Below are 23,797 nucleotides of genomic sequence, written 5' to 3' on the forward strand. Positions count from 1 at the left end.
CAGGGAAAGAATATTTTATTAAAGGACCAGATGCTGGGTGATCACAGTGTGAGCCTCTGGCAATTTAAATGACCAACATAAAGGCTGTACAAACAGGATGGAAACTGCCCAGCAAACTTTTCTGTTATCAATGAACACCATGTTTTACATGCTGTTTGAGCAGCCAAGAGAGATGTGCTGACCCTCAGCAGTCACCTGAGGGGCAGGCAAGAACCAGCAGCGGTGCTGGGAGTACCAGAACAGCCTGCAGCCTGCTGGACTGTGCCAGATTGGGCTGAGTTACCTCAGAGAAACACTGTGCAGTTATTGATCTGATGTGCAATGTTTGATGGACATATGCCTTAAGGGTATACAGCCTGGCAGACAGATATGGGAGACAACCTCTGGCTGCCCATCACCACCATGTTGCAATTACTGTCCCTCAACAACCCTTTCTCTCCAAGATCTCTTGAGGTTTGTGTAGGAAAAATCCCTTGAGCCACAACAGGAGCAGGGCAGCTCTGTGTGTGCACATCCAGGCTGTGAGCAAACATCAGCTGGGTGAAAAACTCAGGAGATTTTCAAAGGAGCTGAAAACTGTCAAAGCAGAGACAAAAGCCACAACCTTTACAAAGGACAAAAAGCTGTAATCCTGGCCAAGTTACACCCCTTCAGCAAACCAAGCATGTACTGCTTTGGCTGTTTTCAGAATCAAAGTGCAACACCCATATAGTGCATTACAAAAACTTGTGTCCAAGAGCTTTGCAACTCCATTTTCTACAGACTCTTGTTGTCTGGATGCCCAGTCATTGGCTGTTCACAAATCCTTCTCTGATGGCAGCATGTTTGAGTTAGCCCATAGGAGGATGGGACACCATTTTGGGTTCTCTGAAAGCCCCTGAGCTGAATTGCCTGGCTAACAATTAATTAGCTGGGGGTCCCTTTGGAGGTAATTACCTTCCACTGCCTATTTAGACAGCACCTGATAAGATTTACTGCCTCATTACACGGTTTTGTCTAATTCAGCTGCTCTGTTTTCCACATTAAACACTATTAGAAAACATCTATTTTGTGTCATTGGTAGGCTGAATGATATCCAGGGGCTTCCAGGAGCAATGTGGAAGGATGACAAAACACTGGAGAACCCCAAGCCAAGCAACACAGCCACTACTGCACATCTAAGGATATTCATAGAACAGATTTAACTGTCCCCAGAAGGGATTAGCCTGGTAGGGAAATGAACCTCCAACCCATGGTTTCATGATCAACAAATATGCAGTTTCATTTTCATCTTGGGGATAAAAAAGTAATTTTTAGACCAAGGCAATAATTTAAAATCTTGGAAGCTTGAAACTGTATGCCAAAAAAAGTTCAATGACAGTGGAAAGTATGTTGGTTTGATGTCATATTGCATTCACCAAAAATATTAGTTCAAATAATTAAAAGCCATATTGAGCCATAAATATCATAATTTTGGGTTAAAAATATCACTAGATCTTTTAAAATTGAAACACCTGCCAAGGCCAATGTTCTTCTGGGAAGAACTTCAGTGTTGATGAGTATTAATTTATTTAGCTGTTTATTTATTCATATTCTAAATATATACATCTTCTGTAAATCAATAATGACCTTCACCAAAGAATTGTTCTTAGATTCTTCAGACATAGGAACAAAGAACCAATGAAAGCAATCTGGGGAACATTTTAGAACAAAATCTGTTTTACTGTATTTGCAATGTGTACTTGGAGATATTTAATGTGCACAAATAGCACAGACATTTGTCTTCATAATGTGGTTGTACATTTTGATCAACCACATTTTATTCAATGCTTTCAAAAGTGAAATATTGTGCATTTCCTAAAAGTCCCAGCAGCCAGTATTTCTATTTCTATCCAGTTTATGTTAACTTTATAAAGATTAATTAGTTTCCACTCAAGGATTAGGGGCAATAACCTTCTTAGTTTATAGATGTATTCACACCACATAGCAGCATGCTGGTGCCTGGTTAGGATCAGAAGCTCAGAGCAAATCACTGCCTTAAGAAAAGGGCAATATGACAACCGAGATTCTTGTAGTCAGAGGTGTTAAGTTTCATTCTGGCTCATGAGGCATTCAGAAAGGATACCTATTTCTCTCCAGCTCTTCCTTGAGTTCCACAGTCATTTTGGGACTGCAAGGCAAGTATGTAATGCTACAATTGTTCTGTTTGGGGAAATGTTCTATTGTTATTTCAGGGCTACAGCAGGGAAGTTGTTTGGCATCTTAAGATGCATGACTGTATTGAGGCAGAGCTTCATTTGCATTTAAACCACTTTTTTAACATACTTTGGCTATTTATTGCAAATCTACAGTAGCTGAAATATCAACATTATTCTGTTTCCACTCAACTCCCTGCCAAACTCCTGCAGGCAGTGCTGGGAGTATAGTTCAGAGAGTTTGGTTCTGAGTGCCTGAATTTTACATTTAATGCAGGAAAAGGCTTCTGATCAGATATTTGCCTAAAAAACCAAACCAACCAAGCAAACAAACAAAAATCCAAACCAACAGCAAAACTATGCACATGGCCAGCTAAATGAATGGACTCCACTTGCAAGTGAATAGTGTCCTCAGAGGTTAGCAAACAAAACTGGGGCTGTGTTTGTGCTCTGAAACTTAGGTGAGAGGTAAACTAGCACAGCTCAGTTTTTCCTTGTCTCAGACACTGTCAAATCATCACTCAGCTCCTCAGGTGTGCTGTGAAGTTGAATTACTCAAGATAATTCTTTTAGTCCTAAGAAGCTCCAAGGTGTTGCTAATGATTATTCCCACACTACTTCCAGTCACCATAAACCTCTTCTGGGTCACAAGAAGGCAAGGCCAAGACAAGATTCCAGGTATTTCTGAATTTAGAACTTAGTCATTAGAGTAACTTATCATACATCCTTCATCAAATTAGATCCACATTGCAAGAGATATTGCACCATGTTAGGATATAAATGACTCAAGTCATTATTGAAAATGGGATTGTGAAGTTACTCATCACAAGCCTGAATGAAAAGAAACCATCTAAATTCTGTGTTTTACCAAGCAGGACAACAGCAATTTATTCACTGGGGGAAAAAAGAGGGGGGGAAAAACCCAGAGAAATAATGCATCCCAAGTACTTTGAGAGTTTAAAACAAGTATAAAACATATCATCTGTTAGAGTCATCACACAGTAATACTTAAATAGAAAAGGTGCTTATTTGGCTGAGGGCTACTAAAGGCAATGTCTGAGAGAGAATTCAGGACACAGACAGACATACAGAGAAAAGCACAGGGGTTTCTTTTCCTGTTGGTAAACTTATAATGGATACTTATTCTGCATTTCCAGTTATAGCAGCTGGAAACTTTCATTATGACCCTGGGTCTGCGCATTGTGGCTTTTGTTACCTTCAGATGCCACATTTGAATGGTGACAGTGAATCTGCCACAGCCTGAGGAGCCTCAACCTCAAATGCAAAAGCACCAATAGTTAGACCAGGACAGACTGAGATGGCATTCCCAAGTCACTCTCTGTGAAATCAGTTCTACTTCTCTTTGAAAATGTCTATAGGACATGGTCATTGCCCAGTCAATACCCAAGTAATCCTGATTACTAAAGAAAATAATTTACTTTATTCCAAAATCAGAGCCAGATTTTCATCTTCCTTGGCCTGTGGAAATTCCATATGTACTACAAAACTTATCCTGACTTCATGAAGGAGAAGATCATAAGGCATTGTGTTTGCTTAGGGCAATGTTAGATTGTTTAATGAAGTAAGAGAATATTTTGTCTGTTAAAGACTCTCTGATAGAGTTTCCACTGTTCGTACCATAATTTATAAACTTCATGGAAAAGGATAGCATTCATCAATCCAGAAATGTGAAATGAGACAAATCAATGGAAATTAGCAAACTAATAGCCAGCATAGGTGTCAATAAATTACTTGATTTCCTTGGTTTTATCTAATGAACACTTTTCTTTTTAATTGCCTACTAAACAACCAATGATTATGAAGTGATTTTTTTTTTTTACTTTAACTGCTTATTTCAAATAAAACGCTCCATTTCCTTGCTTTAAACACACAGTGTTGTTTTGCACTGATGTCTGCACTATCACTGATGGGACCAGCTTTGGGCTGTGGGGGCTCACTTTTACCAGCCAGCCCATTGCTTGAATGGGTCTCTTAAGAATATGAACTCAACAGCAGCAGGGTGTTGCCACATTTCTCTTCATAGAGAAAAGCAAGGCACAATCCTTCCCAAGAATATTTCTGGGTTTCACATTCTCTGAACATCAGAGAAAGAAAACACAATGCTTATCTCACTTGCTGTGCCTGTGTTGTGCCAAAGTAGAATGCAGTATGGAGATTGTTTATCCAAAGTTTTGTTTTGTTTCTTGGCCTATCAGGGCCAAGAGCATGTGTGTGTTTGGACAGTCACGAGATGAGTGCTGTTCTGTGCAGTTGTGTGCAGAGTGAGTGCATGGCAGATTCAGTCTAGATGTATGTAATGTAGTATAATAAAGTAATTAATTAGCCTTCTGATAAGACGGAGACAGATGCATCATTCTTTCTCCTTCATCAGGGCCTTGCCTTGCTTTGATAGCAGTGGTAAAACTTCAATGCAATTTCACGGAAAATACTGCCCATTATTGCTCACAGCATCCTTGCTGTCAGGCTTAACTCAGTTCATTTCATGTATAAATAGTAATTTCTATCAGCCTCTTGCTGCCTTTTCAATCAGTCACACAATAAGGCCACACAGACATAGCTGCACTATTTTACTTTCCAAACAACAAAGGCACAGCAGAGAGGTCTTGTCCTCTACATGGGAAAATCTTGGCTGCACTGGTGCTGGGGAAGCCCATGAGCTCTGAGCACACTCAGATGCAAAGCACTGCTTACTCCCCATGGTATGCAGCACAAGTCCTCAGGGTCCTTGAAGATCTGCCAGCTGGAAGTGGCCCAGCACAGGGCACGGCAGGCGAGAGACTGGATCCTGCTGCACTCGTGCAAACAGCCTCTGCAAGGGCAGGCACCAGTGCTTGGCTGGGGGGAGCTGGGACCAGCCCCTCTGGCTCTGCAGCAGCACAGTTCCTTCACCCCCTCTCAGCAATGGGCACTCCCTGGGCAAGTCCTGCTGTTTCTGGTCCTTTGCTCTGCAGCAGATTAAAAAAAAATATCCCATTTGCAGTAAAACCTTTGGCCTTTTGAAGTGACTGCATATGCTCCTTGAAGGGCAGCACTTGGTAGCTTGAATCTGTCACCACTCCTAAGGGGAGCTTTGGCCCCTTGAGAACTAATCTGATGACCTGAGATCTGTTATTGCTGCTCCCTTAAGCTCCAGCAGATAACCCTGTGCATAAATCATCACAGCAATCCAAACAACAGAAAAGTGCTGCTTGTTTATTTTCCCCTGCCCTCTAACAGCTCTCTCAGCTTCTGAGCATGATATTCAGAGGAAAAACAGCAAGGTCAGGGCAGGCTAGCAAAAAGTGGTTTTGTAGGGATTTTGGCAAAAGAGGTTCTCATTACCAAGCTATACAACAAAAAGAGAGTAGCAATTGTACATTTAAAATGTTAAATATTACATCTGGTGTCTCACTGAGAGCAGTAAGGACTGCTATGGCTCCCCTATTATTGTTTGAAAGAATGCTTTTCTCCACAAAAGGCCAGCAGGTTTATCTGGCTGATGGAGAGCCCAGGTTGTCTTTCCTGTGAGCAGAGACAGGATTGCTCCATTGCTGCAGTGGGGCTTGTGCCACCATGGCAGCAGCTGCAAAGAGAGTAAAACCAGTGACAGGAGGTCTGGCTGATCACTGCACAGATTTACTTTTCTTATCAGAAAAATCCCTTCTCAGCCACACTAAAAGCACCAGAAAGCCCTTTCCTCAAGCCCTCCTGATGCTCAGTTTCTGCCCCAGCCTCTGCAGCAAGGGCTTTGGCTTCTGTTACCATCACACTCTCCTTTACTCAGTTCACTGAGTTCAAGGAGTCCAAACTCACATCAATTCACAGCTCCAAAATACCTCTCATCAGGCACAGAATTGTCAGATGCTCTGATGTTTCAGACTGCTGTAGATTATATTCGACTCAAGCTGCCACGGGCTGATAAGGACCTCAGTAGTGGAGTTAATGCAAAAAATTCAGTTCTGTTTTAAGAGATTATTTCCAGAATAATTCTGTCATTTCTGAGTGGCCAATAACACAAGATTCCAGTGTTTGGAAGCTTGTTTAAGATGGGTTGCCAGTTCCAGAAATGTAAACCACCTGGATTAATTTCTAACCACTTTGATTCCAAGGATGTGGAGGTAATTGATTGTTCAATCATTAAATCAAGTTCAATTCATAAATAGCGGTAACAAGTGTTGCTAGCTACTTTGATGAGGATGAAAGAGAAAGTAAATTCAAAACTGCTTTTTTCTCCTTTTTTTTTCCCCTAAGGGTTTGTGTTTTTCATGGGAGTCACGTATTTACCCTGTTTACAAAGATAGCTTGTTCACTGCCCAAATCTTCATGTAGTCCAAGTAATCTCTCTTGTTAGCCTGAACAGACACATTCAGTCTAATTCAATGCATGGAGCAAGCTCAGAAAATAGAATCAAAATCATAAAAGGAATACAGACAGAATTTCCACATCAGGATAGCACCTCTTGATCTGTAAGACAGTTTATGCAGCCAAGGCAAGTGTGAAGCAGGATCTGGACTGACAAACCAGCTGGCCAGCACTCTCCTTGGAAAGCCACCCTGAGTGACCACCTGGAGGGCACAGCTGAGGGGTTTTGGACTCTTGAGTGTGAGCAGCTATGAAATCACAAATGAAATACATGATCTAATTATAGATGCAGGTACAGTCGTGTTGGTCACCCATAAATCCCCTTGCAGTCAATGTGGGTGTCTACATTAGGGATGTGTAGAAGTCATTGTTCCTCTTGGTTCCCCTTTCTAAGGGAAGCTAGCTCCCTGAGCCCATGTCAGGAAATTCTGATTATTCAGAATCAGTCAGATCCTGCTCAACCTATCTGCAGGCACTCCTCAACTCTATTGGACACAAAATCTATAGTCTGTAACTTCAATCTGATGCTGCAAGAAATATTCTTTCACTGCTTTTCTTACAGCTCATTCATTTGTTCTGTAGCTCCAGATACGAGGCACTCCTGCTCTGAGCTATTTACATTTCCCTGTCTGAGTTAAAGAATACAGTCAGGATACTATTTCTTCCAGCCAAGTCAGGGAAACTTTCTCTCATGTGAGGCAGTGTTTGACAAAGTGCACATTGAAATCTTCAGCTCTGTCCTGAATGTTTGGATTTACTGCAATTCCCAGCTGTGCTCAGCAGGACTGCAATTCAGAAAACCAAAAGAGTAGAGCATAACTCTCTTCTTCCATCCCAGGCTGATAGCCCAGACTGCACCTTTACTCCATGAGACTATGTATTTATAGGTTTTCTGTGTGCCTAGATACTTAATCTGCAAGAGAAATACAGGTCAGAAATGCAGGGGCTGTCATGAATTACGATGACCTTGTTATCACTAGAATCTCTTGGATAAGACAAAACAAGTGTGCTAGTACCAGACAGATGAGAAATGAAAAAATTAGTCTGAACCCCAAGACTTTGGAGAGACTGTTGTCACATCCTGTAAACAATAATGCCCCAATAATTACCCTTTACTGCACAGTGCATCTGGGCCTGGGTAAACCAATATCAGAATTTTGCTCTCTGCCAAGCTGTGTCAAGTTGTGCTAATTAGGAAGCTGCTGCTCTGTTTCTCCTTCTATTAAATGACTCAGTCACCTGTGAGTTACCAAGCCATGCTTGTCAGCCATGCTTACCCACTGTGTGTGAGTACTCTGAGAGCTCACATTGAGTTCCTCCAGGCAGTTCTCAGCTCAGATAAAGCTGATTCTCTCCCAGCTGAAAGACATGTCAGAAAGGACACAGCTCAATGAGGATGCTGCCAAAATAACAAGTAGGGGATGAATTTCAACCTTTAACATAAGGCAGGATGGCTGACTTGGTGACTGAAGGTCTGTGGAGCAAGAGAGGGAAAAGGAGACTCAGTCCAAGGAAGAGCTAGGGCAGCTTCCTCAGATATGTCAAAGAGCCCAAGTTTGGACAGGGAGGTTTCATATATTTATGCATAGGAAAAGCTTTCTAGCTTTCAAAACAAGGGACCTGGAAGCTTTAACAGAGGCAGAAAACCTTGAGTGGTTGTTTAGAAACAAGATTCCTGGCATACTCTGCTCACAGCACTTTGGAAATTGCCAAGATGAGCATCCAGCATTGTTTGGCTGCTCTGCTGCTCCTGTGCCTAGAAAAGTGTGAAATGGAAAAAAATCTTTTAGGAAAGAAGGGTAATTAAATTGCTCTCAAATTCATATGAAAGAGACCTCAAACCAGTGAATCACCACTCCTAGCAAGTAGCTCTCAAGTAAGCCACTGTTTGGATGCTTTGGTTCCAGTGACTCAGCAGCTAACCTTTGGTACATAGCTGGCTGCTGCCACCAGCACAAGGGAGGGGGCACGTAAGGCACAAGGGATTTTGTGTGACAGAGGGTGCCCTTTTCCAAAAATGCCAGTCTGGATGGCAGTGATTTCACATTATCTCCCTTAAGGAAAACATATACATGGTAAATACCACTCATGTCACAATTTTTACTAGGGTTTGAACTCCTGAAAATACTGCACATCAAAGCTTGTGCTTCTGTAGCAGCTATAAAATGTACAGAAATAAAACACACATTTTCCTTTGCTCCCTCCTGCCTGAGTGTACTTTGGCCCAGTTATTTCTCCATGTCAGACAGCAATTCCTCATCAGCTGTAAGTAGAAGAAAAAGACACAAATGAGACCCAAAACTTCCAGAGTGAGCTCTAGGACTTGGCATCATTATATCATACAGGCTTTACTGTGTGGGGCTGTGGACCTTTGCCATATGTAGCTCTGTTTGCCAGTGATAAATAAATAAATATGGTTTATTCTGCAATGTCAGCTGCTCAGCTGCTGGAACAAACACAACACATGTTCCTGATTTTGTTTCCATGCTCTGCCTGTAAACAGAGAAAATGGTCAGACACACTGGGCTTTTTATGAAAGCAGAAAGAAGCCAAAATGTGTTGGATATGAAGTTTCACAAGTTACTTGGCATCATCACCCTTCCTGTGCAGCAGGAGGAGATGAGGAGAAGCATCCTTGATCTGCAGAGCAGGGATGTGACTCCAGCTGGAAGGATCTATGAGGTGTTCCTGCAGGGATGCTGCCCACCCAGCACTCCCAGCCCAGGGGAGGGAAGGACAGGGGACAGCAGGGTGACAGAGGCCCATGCCCTCGAGAGCCAGCTCCACACTGAGCAGCAGAGCCCTGGACAAGCCATGCCCAGGTCTCCTCCTCCTCCCCTGGCTCTGAGCTCCTTGGGACATCCCATAAATGAGAAGATTCCTGTAAATTTATACCCACAGCATGTGGGGAGTGACCAGGTTTGGGTATCTCTTTCCAGATGTCAGCACACCAGCTCCCCCTGGTCAGCCCACTTCACTCATGGCAGGACAGAAGATGTTCCTGACCTCCTGCTGGAGTGAGCCCCAGGAGCTCCTGAAGCCCCCGAGGAGGGGAGAACAAAACCTCAGCACTGCAGATGAGACTGAAATATTCACAAAGAGATCATTCTGCTTTGTCTGAGCAAGTAGCACTGGACAAAGGTGTATTTCTCAAAATTTCCTTCTGCTGGGAAATGTTCTAAGCAGTATCTTGCAAATGTTGCATTTCAGCATCTCACCATCTATTTAATTTTTATTCATTTTTTTCCTCTTCAACCCTTTTTAAAAAATATCTTTGCACACTGAAGATTCATAAGCTGATTTGGGAACACTGGTGATACATGGCTATCTTGAGTCAGAGGAAAAACTGTTCTGCTTGTGGTTCATGCCATTCTCTCACTGAATTTTCCTGCCCTTCGAGAGGTATCAAACAAATTAAAAGATTTTTTTGGTGAAGTATAATAATATAATTTTCTGCAGCATAATAATTTGTGCAGTATAATAATAGGCCTGGCTGAATATTCAAGTTAAGACAGAACACAGATTTTGGCAGAAATAATCCTATTTACAATAACAAGAACATATAATGTATATTTACCATTATTCACAGCCTCTACTGCTTTCACTCTGCTCACCACCCCTTCCACATCTGAAAAAAAGCAACCTAAATTTATATTGATTCTGATTAACTCAATAAAATGTTAATTTCTATGAAGTGTAGTTCAAATGCAGCTTCTATGTCAGTCTTCAGTTGGCAGTTGCATGCCCTTGTTAATAAAAATCCCAGGAGCACAGAGCACTCAAAGTTGAGGTTTTTTCCCACTGTAATTTCTGGTGCATGACAAATGAGCCTGGGAATTTCACCTTAACTGGTCTGATCAATTTATATACTCTTCCAGGACAGTTTTCATGAAACTGGGATTTTGTTCTTCTATTATGCCATTAGTTGGTTTTTCTAAGGAATGCTTTTTATTTTTAATACTAAAAGTTTTCCAGTAAAAATCCAGTCAAATTTATTTAGGAAATATTGATGCCTTCAATGCAGATTTTTACCTCTGTGTTAATCATTGTCTCCTCATTTCAATCAGCACAGAGGTATAGAGTCTTTCAGCATGTTGGCCATCTCATCATAACACAAAAGCCTAAAATTAGTCGGATGAGCCCTTGAAGTTTTTGTTTCTCTACAAAAGTTTAGACAGAGTCTTCATCTAAGATGTGTGCAACCACATGGGAGTAATCACAATATCTTTGCTCATGTTCAGCAGCACGTATTCATTTTAAACACATGTATTTTAATTCTACCTACTGAGATTTAATGCTTTTCTATAAATATATATTTTAATAGCAATCATCAACAAAATTGTACTTCATTATTTTATCAGTATAATCAGATATAATGCAATGCAACTGAACCAACAGAAAATCTTTCCTTCTGCCTTACTGAAGGTTGAGATGGTCATTAATGGCTTTTTCTAGCCTCAAATATTTCACTCTTGAATGGGATTTCACAGCTATCTTTTTTAAGTATTCACCATTGATTCTTTGCCATCCAAGCCAGACTGAGGTAGGACAGGGGTTACCATGGGCTGGATCAAACCAGCTCCTGTTGATATCAGCAAGGAGGAAAAACCAAGTGCTCCTGGTTCCACTTGAAGTGTGCGTACTGACATCATGCACGTCCAGAAACATGAGGATATCCTTCAGCTTTCCAGCAACACTCTGGAAAGTTAATTAATGTACCTGAGCTGAGTGGAAAACAACCCGACACTAAGCTCTGTGTCGCTGCACAATTAACTTAATACAGAAGTAGAAGTTTGTTCCACTAACTCACCTGACATCCCCTGTTTGCAGAAATGGGTTTCCTTACACAGTCACACACAAAGAAGCCATCTGTTCACCTCTCTGTAGAACAGAAATATAGCTGGTAACTGCATTGGGCCAGGGTCAGGCTACTCAGCAAAGTCTTAACAAAATAAATGTCATTGGTATTTTTATGCTAATAGAGTGCAGTCCTACATTAAAATGGGCTGGGAATTAAAGTGTTGAGGTTATTTTAATATTTACTCTTGCCCCTTTTTGCAGATTTTCTTATCTTCTTTCTTGGTGGCTCTTAATGTTGTCTGTTGCCACCACCACTCACCACTCATCAGTGGGGCTCTTTAGGGAGTTTAAACCTTCAGGCTTTGTCCAGGGGAAGAGGTCCGAAGCTACATCTGCTGCTGGGTGAGACTGGCAACTTCCATAAAGACATGGGAAAAAACACTCCTGTTTCTATAGCATGTAGTTGAGGTGCAATTCACTCATCTAATGCCATCCTAAAATGATACAGCCAGAGTTCCTGAAACTTCTCAGCAATTATTTGCTTATCAGCAGCTCAGCATTTTCCTCCGTTACTTATTCTACAAGCTTGTTTATGATCTCAGCTATTCTGATTATGGATGTCAAGTTCTTGTCTAAGAGACCTACCTAAGCACCTTCTACAAGCTGGTGGGCACCCCCAAAGGGAGCACTCATTACACTTTGAAGAGAGCAGCCAAGGAATGCAGAGTCCATATGTTCCTATCTCTTTCTCAAATCTATACTGGGACCATGGAAAACTAGTTTAGAGGAGATGGCTAACTGTTAAATAACTGGAGATGGATACACTCCCACCAGCTGAGCAACAGGAGCAGATAACATCCTGTGAGGATTTAAGAACAATTGAGCTTTCCTACCAACAGCATATGGTCACCAAAGCTGTCTGGGTTTCATAAGTAGGGCAGAGCTTAATATAGGAGCCTTCAGTGGAGGATCTGCCACCTGCTTTCTCCCAGCCTCTGATCCCACATATTTATGTTGTGAGCTCTCTACTGCATGGACCATCTCCTGCTACAGACAGGTGCACTCTGTCTGCTTCAGGGAGATCCCCTTCCTAGGACAGACACGCACTCAAAGCAGTACAGTGGTTCAAATTATTAATACTTGTGATGATGATGACAACAGAACACTGAGAAAGCATTGGGAGAAGAGTCTTTGGCAGATAGGCTAACACTGGGACAAGGCTGTTCCATCTAGCTTTTATCCCAAGTTCCTTCAGATGTTCTCAACATCCTTGGGTCAGATTTTGCCACCTAAAACAGACAACAGAGCCTGGAACACCAACAGTGCTTAGTGCCAACAAGTCTGTAGTGTAACACTCATCAGGATCTCAAAGCTGGACTGACCTGTGGGGAAGACGCTAGTACTGCTCACAGGGCAGGAACAAAGCACTGGATCTTTGATGGATAAAAGGGGATGCTTTTATTTTCTAGCAGGGCTCTGGGAACAGAGAAGCTTTCATTTTGGAACCTTATTATCTTATAAAATATTACTGACTTGATTGCTGTGGACACTAAGGAAGTTCAGGCCAGCTACAGAGCAAGTTCATCTATATCACCTGATGAAGGGTTTTTATTTTTATATGGCTTTTGACCTCAAGTCCAAAGGAAATGTCAATCCTCACTGTAATGTGAGGTCCAGGGAATGCAGACACGTCAGACATCTCCATATCAGCTTCAAGACCTTTAGCAGTACACACAGAGCGGGGCTTTCTAGCACAGTGTTAAAGAGAAGGAACAGACAGATTGCTTGTCAGCAACATTGGAGAGAAAATCTTACCAGCAGCATTTTTCTTTCATGTGCTCAGGGGTGACAGATGAAGCATGAGCAGACACCTGAAAGGGGGAGCCTGGGGAAAGGCACAGGCTGGCATCTGGAGGTGGGATCTTGCAGCTTTTCTGTGTGAGCTCAGAAAAACCAATACTCTGGTTTGCTCCTCTCAGTTCTGTTTGAGCATTCCATTTAGATAACTCCCTCATCCAGCAGGAAGCTTTTGGGGCAGTGACCTGCAGCTTTTGCTTTCTGGAAATAGATTTGGAAAGGAAATTGTACTCTACCAAAAGAAAAAGATGTCTTAGACTCAAATGCTTCTATATCCCTGTAGCCTTCCCCTGGCACTGCAGGTGCTTCTGTGCCATGACCTGACCTTGTAGCACTGAGCTCCTCTTCAGAAGCAAACCCAAACCCCACACTGCTACGTAGCTGGAGAATAAGTAAATCATTAGGAACCAGGCTGTTTACTGTACGGAAAACCAGTTAGCTGGGTTTGTTTCTTATTGAACAGCACCCTGAAGTCCCAGCTCCTGCTTGCTGCAGCATTGTCCTCTGATCTGCAAGCTGCTGACTGATCTGCTTGCTGCTCTCAGAAAATTAAGAGACCACGTGTCTGGAGTCACAGCAGATCTCCATAGGGAACTGAGTTACCAATTTCAAGACAGACGTAGTTGGCCAGCAGCCTACCACCATCACAATAAAATCAGAGGTTGCTTAAGAGACAGTTTTCATCCCAGGTCTTCAATGCACTTGACAGTCAGTAACTTTATTATTTAATGAGGCAACAAGGCTCTGAACATTCACATTTCAGAGAGGCAAACCATCTCAAACATCCTGAGTTCCTAAAATATCTTCACAGCTCCTAAATGAGAGCAGGGCTCTAGCTCCAAACACTGTGCTTGTTTTCCTGTCTAGCCTTACATCTTGGGGAACTGAGCAAGCAGGTAGCAATGTGTGGAAGGAAAGCAGAGGCACTCCCCAGGGATCCTGCACAAGCTCCAGGCTCCTGGCAGAGGGATTCCCTCTGCAATGGGGCTGCTGCAGATGGACAGACCAGACACTGCATGGGAAAGCTGGCCCCTGCACTTGACATGTGTGTCATCCCAGCAGAGCCAAGAACAAGAAAATGGCCTTGCAGAGGGGGAACTCTAGGAGAAAATTAGAATGGGAGTCAGAGAAAGACAAAGTCCAAAACACACAAAAAATGCAATGGCAAAACACCTACTGGGACCCATAAAATGGTTAGTATTGTTGAAAGGAAATTTAATCCTTGTTTGGGGTTTGTACCAGGATTTTGGAATGATTATGAAAATGAGGCTTCCTACCAAACGTCCATTTGCAGCAGACACACCATGATTTGTTGTACATGGGGAAAAAAGCTCACGTCTCCTTCTCACTCATTGAGGTTCATGATTTACCTTTCCCACACCAAGGGGCTTTGTGAAGACTGACTGGCCCTGACTACAGGACAGGCTGACAGGATTAAGTGATATTTTGAAATCTTTGCTGCATGAATCCTTTCTCAGCATGCTCAGAATATAAGCAGATTTGGAGCTGGTTAAATTGGCAAACACCCCAAAAGATGGTTGCCTACATGTTCACATCTGTTGCTATTTATGTGTGTGCATAGTGATGCACATGTAGACTTTCCCTTTATTTTTCAATATTCCTGCAGCTCAAATGCTCATCTTGCAAGAAATTTGCCTTCTTGGCAGATGTCTGCTGAAATTTATTAGGAATGGCATCTTTTTTTAAATTTAATTGAGATATTTATCACTTTCCAATGTAATAGATATCATCTGGAAAATTATTACATAGTCATTAAACTAAATTCTTTTGCTTGGAGATTTCATGTATGGAGAAAAGCTACAATGGAAAATCAGATTATGGATCCAGAGAAAACATAAATCTCCTTCCCCATGTATAATAAGATTGTTCTGACCTCTAATTTTTTGTCCCTTCCAATTCACTGAAGGGCTACACTCTGACTGCTTGATTCAAAAACTGACAAGAAAGAGGTCCATGGTACAGAAAAAGAGCCAGTGAGGACAGGTTTAACAGTCTAGCTGATCATGGGAACTCAGTTCATTTCTGCAAATTGCTGTTTCATGGCTTTTTCCTTCTAGTGTGAAAAAGAACTTGGCTTTGCAAAGTGACAGATTAAGCTGTTTCTGAGCAGATATTTTCTTTTCTGAGGATCTGTAAAAGCCATACATCTTTCTACATCAAATGTAAATCAAGGTTGATGATCATTTCACGTGTTCTCTTTCTCCCACTCAGCCTTAAACATCTTTTCTTCTTTGCTTACTTCTTCTTCTCCATCTCCCTCCCTGTCACCCTTATGGCAGAGGTTGTAAATTGCAGCCAGGTCTGACCTCACAGCTGCTGAGACTTCAATTTAAATTCCTTATTTCATGATTAGCAGAGCAGCAAACAATTTGTCATTAGACTCTACCTGCTTTTCTTCACTTTCTGCCTTCCCCAGCAGCAGGCAAGCCCCCACACCTTTAAAGGACCATTGACCCCTTAAAGCAATTAATTTTGAAGATTTTTAGCCCATACCATCAGTATAGCTCAATGTCTGACTCACTTGGAGTGGATTAGAGTGAAACAAACTGGATGATCAGTGCTTGTAACTATACATATGTAGGGTTTATTGTAGAACAGTTTGGTTGCACAGGAAAACAGGTATGGAGGCATTTTGATTGCTGTTCTCTACAGTAATATAACAATATAAAAGCATGCAAATATCACTTGAGAAAATGAATAAGAGAGAGAAAGAAATTATAAGAGTAGAACAATCTCACCACCCACAGGCATTGTAAAGAGGCTCAGCTGCTGCCATTTCAATGTTTGCTGGTCAAAGTGATGGTCACAGCCTTAGTCAAAGTGATGGTCACAGCCTTAGTCAAAGTGACAGTCACAGACTGGATCCATCAGGTGGTGAGGGAACCCCCAGAATACAAACTCTGGTTTATATTCACTCAGGCTCAAATAGGAATGCCCAGCTACCTGCCCTGGAGGAGGGAGTTCCAGCTGAGTGATGTAATGTTGTGAATCTCAGGACATTTCGGGAGTCTTTGACACCTTCCAAGGAGATACAGCTGCCTATCACACCAGGCCAGCTGTGTCCATTGTGGCCCATCAGCAGAGGGCCTCCAGGCTACCTGGGAGTGTTCTGGTACTTCCCTGGCAGGGGAGTTAACACAGCAGAGTTTGCTGGAGTAAGGACAGAGACGATTCCCCACCACACAGGGTTTGCCTCTTTCCTTACCTCATTCAGCAGCAGCTGGAGCCTGAGGAGGGCTGTGCTCACCCTCTGTGCCCCTGCACTTCTGCAGCTTCCCTCTGAATATTTGAACCATCAGCATTCCAGTCTCTCTTCCTGTGTCACTTGTGGATACATTCTCCTCCCTAGACCTGGGACAACTGGACAGTAGTACCCCTTCACCTTTTTACAGTTCCCGTCACAATCCAAATTCCAGGTATTAGGCATGTTTGGGGAGGGGTGGGCTTGAGTGCTCACAGATATTCTGCTGTGCCTTTGCAGTTTGCCATGGTGGGGAAAAAGTCCTTCAATGATTTACAAAGTTTAAGCCATTAACATCTCAGTCTCTTACACATGGCTTACTTCAATTCACATGTCTTTGCAAACAGTTTTAAGGCACTAAGTAAAAGCCACAGACTAACACTCACTTGGAGACCCATGCAGTCTCACCATTTATCATCCAGCCCCCTCCACCTGTCTTCCCTGCTGAAGACTAAAACAGAAATGATACTTTATGAAGCCCTAAAACAGAAATGATGCTTTATGAAGCTGACCTAGATATAGATCAGTAAGCTGGTGAAATCTGCAACAGAGTAAGAAAAATGAATTAACTCAGTGAGCAGCTCCATCCAAACCCAGCCTAAAGAGCCTCAAGAAACCACATTAAGATGGCAATTTGAATGAGATTTATGGTCTTCAGCTCTGTACCTGGGGCACCGAGGGCTGTGAAGGTTAATCAGCCCACTCCAATCACTGCAAGTACCTCTTGTACTTCCTCCGTGTGGCCTGGCAAAAGAAGGAACAGGGGGAGGGGTTGGGAGTGATTGGGACCTTATCAAAGGAAGAGAATGCCAAGCAGGGGAAGGATCAAAGGAAAATCCAATCATCATTTATGCTGGTTCTTCATTTCTGATAGCAGAGAAGTATCTAGTGGGACTAAAATCCCCCTGGGACAGGGACTGTGGCCTAGATCTGCAAGAACACAGATATATTGAATTCCCAGTGACATTTCTTTGACCATTAGAGCCTAAATATCTTTGCTATGAATCCAAGCACCTAAACAATTTTCTATATTTAATCTCATAACTATGCCTTATATATAACTTATATATAAGGCATATATATATACATGAGTGTGCACCTTTGCAATTTCACCTCTGGTGATGCAAAGATGTGCCTCAGCCTGGAAACCCCAAGGAAACGTCTTAATTTTCCATATTGTTAAACTGTTACCATAGTGCTGGCAAACACTATCTCTGATAATCCCCAGACATAGCACAGGCTGGCACATGGAGCTGACACCATTGTCAACACACAATGTCAGCACCAGGGAGCAAGTACAGGCAGGTGCCTTTATCCTCATCTAGGCATGGGTATTAAGCAACTCCCCAGGGCCACAAAAATCTGTGGAAGGAGAGGGAATGGTATGTCTGGGGCCCTTGCTACAGGCGTTTCTTCCCATCATGGAGCCAGAGGCAGACCTGTGTGGTACCCCAGTAGCTCCAGTCCTCAGCTCACCCAGAGCTTCAGCAGGATTGTTTAATACTAAAGCTTTGCTGCCATTCCAAAGTAGAAGCTGAATAAGCCCTAATCAAGCACAGATGAAAAGCCAGATACTTCACTGACTTATTTATAACCTCATCACTAGGAAGAGCCAAAATGCTTTGTAAATGCACTTTCTCTTCTGCAGACGGAGCACAGCATGTGTGGGGAACACCCTCACCCTGAGCAGGGGCTCAGGATGGTGCTCCTCTGGAGCATCAGTTTGAGTTCAGGGTGCCTTTGGGCAGCTGAAATGCATGTAATGTGACAACATATGGTATCTTTCTATTGGAACTGACTCTTCACAACCCTCTATGGCTCCCATGGAAATGACCTCTCTGACCTTTGTTTCACCACTTGGCTCCAACTTTCATCGTCTGTTTTCTTATTCACCCTCAGTGGAATTTCGCTCCCTCACCTCCTTCTACCACATGCTGGCCTGGAGGAACTAGACCCCTGAATTAACACTGGGGCTCTGTTCTTGCCCATCTTTTCTCCCTAATCCACTGTAGTTGTGTTATAATATAAAGACTTCATCTTGTCTTGCCTGCCAAGCTGATACTCCCACTCTGACTGACAATTTGTAAAACCATGTAAAAGCTCCCTTGCTTCTAAAAGCTCACAGCAATTAACTGTCTGCTCAATATTTATATACCCATGATCCTATAGAAAATGGCAGAATTAGCAACAGTTTGTGCCTCTTGCCTTGGCTGCAGTGCTCCCACCCATGGGAAATGATGACATCTCTCACACTCAAGTGTTGTGCAGACACCATTTGTCTGTGGCAATGCAGGCAGATAACAGTGCACACTGTCATGGCATTCCCAGGCCACTGAGACTCTCACTGCCCATGCTGGTGGAGCAGGATTGTGTCTGCAGCTCTTACCTAACACACACCAGCAACCAGTATTTCCTTGGGAAATACTTCCTCCCTGCTGCCAGACTCCATCACTATATATAACTCCACTGATATCTGTGAAGTGTAGGGGAGGAAAAGCAAAAATCTATCAACAGGAATATTTTAACTCTGTGCAAAAATATCTTTCAAAAAGTAATTTTTTGAGGCTGGGGGTGGTAGCAGTCTGTTTATATAACATGTTATTTTTTGGTTAGCAGCTGATTAATAATAACCAACTGTAGAGGCAATTATTTTATGGGTGGACTACTTTCAAGCATGGTAAAAAAATGGGTTCAGGTTTTGTATTTAAGACAATCCCATATGTTTTACCAAAGGAAAAGTGGGGAGAATCAACAATGCTCAGTGTTCAGCTGGAAAGTGAAGAAAATGGGGCCAGTGGACAGGCACAAAGTGGTACAGTCTTGGTCATTTTGCAGGTACACACACACACACAGAGCAGCATCTTAGGGACAGCCACCGTAGGAAAGAAGGCAGGATGGAGATTCATGGATACAGCTACATTCCTATCAGTACCTCTGCTTGTAATAATGGCAAAAGACTGGCAAACTTCTTGGCAAAATCTTCCCATTCACTCTGTGGCACAAATTGAGCTGCTGAGCAAACTCTGCTGCACACTCTGGGAATGGCTTTGTATCAGGAAATCAATTTGTTCATTCAGGACAAATGGCTGGTTTGGGGCTTTTCTTTAACTGAGTGCTGGAGGCTTTTCTTTAACTGAGTGCAGGAGTTAAAACAAGCCTGTTGCAATAAATAACAACTGATGTGACAATAAAGCTGGCCTGATTTTCATTTCCTGATAAAACTCCATCCATTTGCTCTCCCTTCACTACAAAGAATTTTCAGGATCTGTCTCTCTATGGCTAATTTTGATTTCCCAGTAATATGATTGCCTTATAAAATATGAAATGCTGCTGAAAAAAATGTGTATAGGATTTGATGTGTGTGTCAGACTGGGGGAAAATGCACTGCAGCTTCCTATTGTATTTATGAGGTGATGTGTTTACCCACCTCTACAGCGTTCTCCATATTTTATGGACTGAGTGCTTACAACTCCCATCAAATTGGTGAGAGTTATTGGTGTCCTTCACACCTCAAGTAAGTAATCATATTAAAGGAAACTCATCCCAGTATAGAGAAACTTTATGGCAGCACAGGACACCCATCATCTCCTCTTCCAGGGACATTTTCAAGTAGTAACCCAAAGCACAGAGAAGGTTTACATGCAGGGAGTTAGACTCTGTGCTCAGGTATAAGCAGCAGTCTGTAGTACAGCTCAGACCACGAAAATTTCTTTTCTTCATTTATTGCTTTTGCTTAAAAGGATGTTTTCTAGGTCAGGTATCGAGTAGGCAGCATCTAGGAACCTCCTCTGAAATATCTGTCCTAATTTTTCTGAAGTCATGGCTGTTGCCTGAAGTCCCTCTTCTGTACAAAGAAAACAAGTAGATCTGCACTAAAAAGCAGACCCAAATGTGACCCATCATCTTTGCTCTCTCCCTTGGTACTGCTGAATCTGGAAAGTGCCTCAGTTTTCCAAGATATTTGTCTAAGAGAAATGAATGGATAAAAACTCACTATAACTTATTTTGCAAGTATATCAAAATATTGCCAAAACACTTCCAAAGAGGCACCCCACAAAATTCGTGCTTTCTTAATGCCTTTTCCTAAATGATTCCCTGAGAGAAGCAAGAGACAGAAGCAATAAAAGAAAACCTTGAATACCATCCTCTGTAGCCTTGCTGCCTTTGATTTCAAATCATAACTCAAGTCTGATCTGTAGCAGAGTGACCGAGCTCCTCACACAGCCCCTTCTCCATGAAACCTGGATGAAACAGCCTTGAAATGAGAAGGTCCCACTGCTCAGTCCATGTGTTGTACAAATTCCAGAGCCAGCCTAAGCACCAGCCTGCACTCAGGGTCTGCTGCCCTGCCTGTGTAGCACCAGCTGTGGTCACAGCCTGGGGCAGTGTCCTGCCTCTGCTGATGCCTCACATGTGGCTCTCTGCAGCAGAGGAGCCACCACTTTCCTTGTGCACATCCCACAGTGACACCAGGGGTGATCCTAGAAACACCAGCTGACTCACAGAGAGCTTTTCTGACTAAACTGCCCACTTAGACAGCCAAGAGTTCTAAATTTGGTTTGGGCTGATGGTAAGTTGAATTGAGCCAGGAGCATGAGCTGGCAGCCAAAAGGGCCAACTGCGTCCTTACCACAAGCTGCTGTGGGCTGTGCCTACAGTCAGAGTCATGTTGTCAGGGAGAAAATCCTGTGCACAGCTATACTGCAACTTTTGCACTAAAACATGCTGATTTTGGCAACATTTTAATGTGAAAATTTTCAGCCCTCATCAGGTTTAGATGTGTAGGTTGCCAATCTTGTTGTGTAAGTGTTTAGCTTTTCAGTGCTGTGAAATACTCAGTACATGGTAGTAGCAATTTATGCCATGCAGGTACAGACTGTGCTGTGCTATGCTGGAACCCAGGACATTCCTCTGGCTGCCCTGGAGGACTAGAGACCCTGGCAGGGTGTTCAGAGACTTTGGCACTGAGTCAAAGACACCTGTGCCCTTGATTTTAACCCATGGAGAAAATTGCCAGCTCTGTATGAAGATATACAAGCCAGGAGAGTTTAAGTAGAATGATAGTTAGTTTGTCACTGGGTGAAAAAGTAGATTTTTGGGGTTTTTAGAATGGGGATTCAGGAGGCAAGATGGAGGGATTTGAGTGTGCTGTGTCCTTCCTCCTGCTTCTTCTTAGCCTCCATCTTCTGCTGTGATGGTGGCACTTTTAGATTGGTTTAGAGTAGAGACAGACTGTCTAACATAGGTGATAGGTATTGGAAAATAATGGTAAATAAAATACTTGTAGTTCTTAGTATAAAATGTTAACACCACCCCAAGGGCGGTCAGTGTGCCACAAACTGACCTGCCAGACAGATTTCAGTGGGTCAGTAAAATAATGTATTAGATAAGAGAAAATAAACAACCTTAAAAACCAGAGCCAAGGAATTCCAACTCCTTCTCTGAGCGCCAGGGTGGGCAAAAGAGACTTTCTAACACCTTGGGGTCATCCGACCACAGAGATCCCGAGGTGCCACTTGTGCTCACTGTCCCGACTGGCTGGGGCAGGACAAGGCTTCCTGCCTGTCTGGGCTGGCAGCTGCATCCCAGGCACTACTGCTGCTTGAGCAGACCCCTAAGCCTCCTGTGGAGCCCACTCTGGGCTTTGACTCCCAGTCCCCTGTGCCAAACTGGGACTGAAGCACAGGAACATATTTAATCCATATGATGGTGGTGGTGTTCAACCCACAGCAGGAGCAGAGGAGGAGGTGAGGTGCCATTGCTAAAATTTGCAGACAAGATGCCCAGAGGGAGGAAGCAGAGATGTTTAAACATTTCTAGGGAAACTAGGGGAAGCACCATGGGGCTGAAATACTGCTGAAGCTCCCAAAAGAAAACACGGTAACCCCAGATAATGTTCACTGAAGAAAGGCTATCCCAGATCAGTAAAACAAGCATTTAATTTAGTGTCTAGATACCACCCTGTAATTCAGCATAGGCTTGTGGAAAAGGAAGGCTTGGGCATTTTCCCAACAAGATTACAGATCTATACACTGTATTTATATTCTCAGACACACTGTATTTATATTCCTGAGACACTTGAGTGTTACACAATATTGTGCTGGTTTTGGTTGGGATAAAGTTAATTTTCTCCATAGTAGCTGCATGGGCTGTGTTTTGGATTTGTGCTGGAAAGAGTGTGGTAACACTGGGATGTTTCATTACTCCTGAGCAGGGCTGACAGTGCACCCCAGCAGCAGGAGGCTGGGGGTGCACCAGGAGCTGGGAGGGGACACAGCCAGGACAGCTGACCCCAGCTGACACAAGGGACATCCCACACCACATGGTGTCATGCTCAGCTCATAAAGCTGGGAAGAAGGAAGAGGGGGACATGTTTGGAGAGACGGCATCTTCTCAAGCCACAGTTATATGTGATGGAGCCCTGCTTTGCAGGGGATGGCTGAACATCTGACTGCCCATGGGATGTGGTGAATGAATTCCTCGGTTTGCTTTGCCTGAGCATGTGGATTTTGCTTTACCTGTTAAACTGTCCCTACCTGAACCCAAAGTTTTCTCATTTTTACTCTTCTTGTTCCCTCCCCCACCTCAGTGGGGGAGTGAGTGAGCAGCTGTGTGGGGCTGAATTGCTGGCCGGGGTTAAACCACAACAAGTGTGTTCATCAATCAACATCCATGACAGAGGTGTACACATCAGGGAAGTGGTCACAGCACCAAGCCTGTCTGAGTTCACGAAGCATTTGGACAATGCTTTCAGGCCTATGGTGTGATTTTTGGAGTGTCCTGCACAGGGCCTGGAGTTCCTTCCAACTCAGCATATTCTATGATTCTGTGATTATGAATGATTAGATACATTCAAGGCTGGGTCACATATAAGTCTTCAAGAGTACCCAGGCACCAACAGTTCTACAGGAGACTTATTTAGCGAGATCAGACTCTCAGCCAGCATTAAATAAATGTTTTGACTGTGACAAACTGCTTTGTGCTGTGGAAATATGCAGCAGATAACAAGATGAGGCAACTAGAAAGCAAGCTAGAGAATGTCTTACTTTGCAAAGTGATCTGAACTACTTGGTAAAATGGTGAGAATTTAAAAGAATGCATTTGAATATGGGAAACTTCATTAAAACCCAGTCTCTTCACACTGGATAAAGAAAGCACATTTCTAAGCAGGTCATAGTGAGATCGATGGTTCTTTGACAGCAAAGCATTAAAATGTGGTGACACACATTTGGGTGTCAGAGAACAAAAGTCACAACTGTTAGAAATACTCCTCAGCATGTTGTAAATGTTGGTCTGCAGGCTGAGATGTGCAGAGGCAATGTGCTGCACTGAGCAGTCCTCC

At 43.0% G+C, this 23,797-nt stretch overlaps 1 long non-coding RNA gene across 5 annotated transcripts; it reads right to left on the bottom strand.

Annotated features, from left to right (window-relative positions):
* Positions 1 to 5,371: 5,371 nt before the first annotated feature.
* Positions 5,372 to 17,248, bottom strand: LOC135289951 (uncharacterized). 5 transcript variants are annotated; one of them, XR_010352694.1, is made up of 7 exons: positions 17,122 to 17,248; positions 15,960 to 16,996; positions 13,152 to 13,394; positions 11,347 to 11,417; positions 11,048 to 11,234; positions 10,114 to 10,164; positions 5,989 to 7,895 (listed from the first exon to the last, which is right to left on the bottom strand). It is a non-coding gene; the product is annotated as an uncharacterized LOC135289951 (long non-coding RNA). The 5 variants fall into 5 exon arrangements; XR_010352701.1 differs by having other exon boundaries at positions 15,953 to 16,996; XR_010352685.1 differs by lacking the exons at positions 11,048 to 11,234; positions 13,152 to 13,394 and adding an exon at positions 5,372 to 5,757 and having other exon boundaries at positions 7,814 to 7,895.
* Between the last annotated feature and the right edge of the window lie 6,549 nt (positions 17,249 to 23,797).

The sequence above is a fragment of the Passer domesticus genome, chromosome 1 (genome assembly GCF_036417665.1).
Source record: "Passer domesticus isolate bPasDom1 chromosome 1, bPasDom1.hap1, whole genome shotgun sequence".
In the NCBI taxonomy this organism is placed as follows: Eukaryota; Metazoa; Chordata; class Aves; order Passeriformes; family Passeridae; genus Passer; species Passer domesticus.